Below are 4892 nucleotides of genomic sequence, written 5' to 3' on the forward strand. Positions count from 1 at the left end.
TCCACTATGCCACTTATCATTGCTCATGTGTAGATTTGGGACATTACACTCCACATACAACCCCAGTAGCCATTACTGCAAATTCCAAAGATTAACCAGGATATGGCATAGGTGGCAACAAATCCTAATGCATAATACAATGAGCAAAGCAATGAAACTAAGACCAACTTAAGAAATAGTCATTTGAATAAAAATTAGCCATGTGAAGAAGTAACACCGCAGTACTTTATTGAAGAAAGGCAGTTCTAAAATATTTACAGTTGCACATGACAATGATTGCCAGACTGCATTTATGAGTTGCTGAGTGTTGAAAAAACAATGCACTGGCTTCACGAGGGCTTTAGTGACAGAATTTTTGCAGCAAGAACAATCATTTTTTTTTTTGGTGTGTACCATAATTGTAGATAAGGTTAAACTGATGACATGAAAAAAAATTGTTTTGGTGAAACTTTCTGGATGTTTTGATCGAAGTTTGTGGTGCACAGTAGTTATGCATGTGGTAGACCCAAACCACCACATATAAGCCAAATATTAGTAAAAACTAAGTGACTGCAGCTGATCTTGTCTGCTTGAGCATATTTATTGTTTCACTTCATGTTTTGAAAAGAAAATATACATGGGCCCAAGACATGACAACGTTGTTCTGAGCCTTTCACTCGAACCAGTTTCGAGCAACGGTTGAACTTTCAAAACGGTTACAAAATAACGGCACAGATACAAACGGCGTTGCGAGAGCGAAGTTACGAGTGAAAGAGAAACGTAGGCAACTACCGCTTCTGGAGAACGCATTACACGACTACTGTGACAGTTCAGTTCCTGTCATGGAAAAGACTGGTAGCAAGCCTGAGGGCCGTTTCACATGCATGCGATTCTCGCCTGCGACGCTGCGAATTCGGTCGGTCTGCGACTGGGGAGGGCCGTCGGTCTAGCCGCAGACGGCCTGCGACCAAGTTCCGTCCGGTTGGAATCCAGTCGCAGCGTCGGTGTGGTCGCTCTGCGACTGGCCAATGGGCAGCGCCGAGTTGGCACGTGACGTGACGTCACGCGGGAGCAGCTGCCGCGGCCACGACCGGTCTCCAGGCGCGCGAGCGAGAGCGCACGTGCGTCGAGACCTGCCGCGGCAACAACTCGCACGTGACGTGACGTCACGCGCCGTCTCGGCGTGGGGTCACGTGGGAGCTGTTCCCGCGGCGTAAGTAAAACTGTTTATTCTAATCAAAACATACGAAATATTGCCTTGCATCTAAAAACAAGCTGGTCATTACATCATCAACACATTCCGTGCAGTGTTTCTGTCGGGTTTAATCGTGGGTTGCCTATGCGAACATCGAGCAACCTTGCGTGTCCCTCCGACCGAATTCGCTGGGTACGCGTTGCATGTGAAAACACTGTGCGAAAATCGCACTGCGGCGTCACCGACTAGGCCGACTATTTTCGTTCTAGTCGCAGCATGTGAAACGGCCCTGACACGAACGGCTGTCGCGGCACGTGAACGTGGGAACTGCATGAGCACGCCCCTTGGAGGCATCGAGGAACCCGTACGCATAACGCCCCTTGCACGACGCCCGCCGACCGACCGTGAATCACAGCCTGACTGCGAGACAGGGGACGTCGACACTTGCGCCTTTTTTTTTTTTTCGCTGTTTAACGTTTTGCTGCAAGGCCTTGACACAGCGGACGCTGCTGCGTTTACACGATGGCCACGTGTAAATTCGATAGCAACAAGCAATGTCCCTGAGGTGAACGCAGCGACCACGAAGCTAGGTATCACCAGCGGTGATCAATAGCGCGAGTACTTTATACTCTGCCCCCCACGAGTGGCGAAGCCTGGCGTGTCGACCTCGCTGAAGGCGCACGGCTCGGACACAGCGGTGACGCAGCTTCGCTCAGCGATTCGGCGCACGCAATGCGGTCTCCACCTGACTGCGAAATCGCTGCCGGCTGGTCCGTAACGCTCAGAGAGACGCCTTTCCTCCGAACGCTCTGATTCACTTCGTGACGGACACGACCACAAAAGGCCACTGCGTCGCCGTGGCGCAAAAAGGGAAGCGAAGGATAGAAACAGGAAGACAAAGAAGTGATCTCACGCTTGCAGAAATGAAACTCGTCTGCAGCAAAACACGGGTCTTGTTCAGGAGCTCCTGCCGACTGGTAGGTTGCTAGAGGCAAGTGGGCGTATTTTGCAGCTTGTCAGGAACGACACGGCGCTTGGATGACGCTCTGACGAGCAATGGCGAGCCCGGACACACCGAGCACTGCGGCCTGCCGTCCGGCAACGCGAATCCGCGGATAGCGATGTGATAAATAAACTGTCACCGCCGACGTCGGGAGAAGGCTAGGCCTATTCGTGCTTAGGCCTAGAGCAATCTCGTTTACACGTACTAGAGCCCACTTCGCCACTGGCTCTCTCTCGACGGTGCAGTTTTTCTTTTCCTTTCCCTTCTCAGCGCTTAAGAAAAACAACACTAGAAAAAACACGCACTCTCTCACTGTATGCACACTATAAAAGCAACGGGAAAGCACGCACAACTCACCTAATTGAAAACTTGAGTGTACTTCGGAGTGTCCGAAATACGGGCTAAAAACCAAAGTACGAAAAAATTTCACGCGGAGTCCACGGGCCTTCCTTTACACCACCCTCGAAAAATGTAGCCGAGTCACACAACGTCCTTGTAACCTTCCGCAGGGGCTTGTATGAACGGCGCCAATATAGTTCTCGGTAATGCTAGCACTCCTCCTCAACAACACAAAATCGATTAAACCGGTTAAACTCCTACTCTGTCAGAACGCATTGCGAGCTTTCACCGAAAATCTTTGGATACACCCTACAGCGAGAAGGCAGCGGACTATGTTTCCTGTTATCTCCTCTTCCTCTGGCGGCGGACAACAGTCGGTGACGTCATAATTTTCCGCTCTCTGTTGCCCACAGGACAAAATCACGCCGCTACAGACGCAGCTACCTAGCCGTACCGAAAGAGTATCGTTGCCACAGTACAACAAAGCAAGTCGTCCAACAACGAACTCCAATGTGGTCAATTAATGTCTCTCACTACTATGCGGCCACAGCAACTAAACGCCATAGTTTCGTCTGCTCGAGCAGGTGCAGCAGCATTGGCGGTTCCGCGGGAGAGACATTCGTAATCGGGGCAAGCAATTATAGTAACAGCAAAAGTTAGTACACAAGTCATTTCGATTTGTCATGTGCGCATCTCCGTTTTATTTAAACGCGGCCTAACCAACATAACCTTTCAAATTTGGCGTAATTGGCCACCAAAATGGGTGCTGCCGCCAAACGGTAGCTAACATCAGTTGGCTGTGACCTTACTCCTTGTTTCGGCGTTTTCGTCAGACCGTGTCTCTCTTACACCCGTGCAACACGGGCAAGTTTAATGCCAGTATTAGCCTTCCTTTTGCGACCTACTGAGTTCGCCACAACTCATTCGCCCGAGCAATGCGTACTCTCGCTTTCATTCCACACGCTGAAAGGCATACAACTTTGTTGGCAGCAATTTCCTAATCAATAACAAATGGTTATTTCAGAACTTTCAGTCAGATGATGCATATGTACTGCATGTTCGATGCGAAGGGCGCCATTTTTACTAGCATTTCTGACAGGTACTCTCGGCTTGTGCGCTAACACGCGAGATTATGGCTACTTTTGTGACTTCTCAAGCAAGAGCAGCGGCGTTTTCTGCAAAATAACTTTTATACTACATTTCAACATTCCCGAGATACTGTGCTCCTAGCACTGCTTATATACAGGTAAAATTTCTGACTGCTTCGAAAGCGTTATCGTCATCATGACTTTAATATAATGACATTAAATGTGGATGTGTAGCACCAACACCAAAAATAATGGCATTAACAAACTTAAGGCCTTAAGCATTTACTGCCATTTCTTGTGCGCGTGTGGCACGGGTATTACACCGTAGTCGTTACCAATCCTTACAGCATATTTACAAGGCATTTTACCGCCTATTATTCAATTAAACCACTTATGCACAAACTTATGCGCAAGGAAAGGCCGCAGAAGCTGAATGTTTCGCGAGATCTGCAAGACAGTTGAGAGCAGTTGGAAGTGGTCAATGGCAGCCGCGAGGCAACAAAGAGCACTGGAAGCAGACGCTCTTTACCATAGTGCAACAATACTATGTAAATTTTGGAGTTTTCGAGCGACGTTTAGCTTGAGTACAGCGACAAACTTTTGCCCTCACACGCGCGATATATGTAACGCACATCTGGTGAGCAAGAAGTTACTGTTCAGTGGTTGCAGCAACAAGGGAGCGTGTTACATCTGCGCGGGCACAACGTGCTACGATAGCATCAATCAGTTGGCATGAAATATGCACTGAACTTACCGAACCGCGATTGAATGGCCCGTAATTGGAAAGTAAGTACGCATACTTTTGATTAACGCATGCAGACACAAAAAGAGAAATTTGGCGATATGATGACTGTAAATGTGAATTTTTATGGTGCAGGGGCATCTGGGGCCAAAGAGCGCCATGGCACAGTGTGCTTTTGTCTTCTCAAGGTGGGGTCAAAGACCCATTTCCCAAGCATTTTGCCCTAAAGAAGCCGAGCACCAAGCCAGGGGAAAGCTTGTACCCATTGCGGTGGGTGCGGGTACTCGGTGGCACTGGAAATCAAACCCCGCACCTCCCTCACGCGAGGCGGATGCCCAAACCGCTAGACCACCGCTAGAAATTTGGCAATAGATGGTACGCATAAACAAGTGCAAAGCAACTGAAAGCGTCACCTTTTTGCCGTTATATTGTTCTCTTTCAATTCTGGCAATGTTGAAATATGCGGACATGATACACACTGAAGTGCACAGTGCAACTAGCAAAATTAGAATACACAAATGGCAGGGTAAAGCAAGGACACACAGA

General features: G+C 48.7%; 1 protein-coding gene across 3 annotated transcripts in view; it reads right to left on the reverse strand.

Annotated features, from left to right (window-relative positions):
- The window catches only part of Rab5 (RAS oncogene family member Rab5), a 36846-nt gene extending 33989 nt beyond the window's left edge, over positions 1-2857 (reverse strand). The window contains exon 1 of one of the 3 annotated variants that reach the window (XM_089543187.1): positions 2535-2857. The gene's annotated coding sequence lies outside the window, so the exon portion shown is untranslated. Of the gene's footprint in view, positions 1-876; positions 898-2087; positions 2415-2534 lie in introns of those variants that run through there. The other 2 variants (XM_089543188.1, XM_089543189.1) reach the window with 2 other exon arrangements.
- Between the last annotated feature and the right edge of the window lie 2035 nt (positions 2858-4892).

The sequence above is a fragment of the Amblyomma mixtum genome, chromosome 5 (genome assembly GCF_055824585.1).
Source record: "Amblyomma mixtum isolate Tamu chromosome 5, ASM5582458v1, whole genome shotgun sequence".
NCBI classification, from domain to species: domain Eukaryota; kingdom Metazoa; phylum Arthropoda; class Arachnida; order Ixodida; family Ixodidae; genus Amblyomma; species Amblyomma mixtum.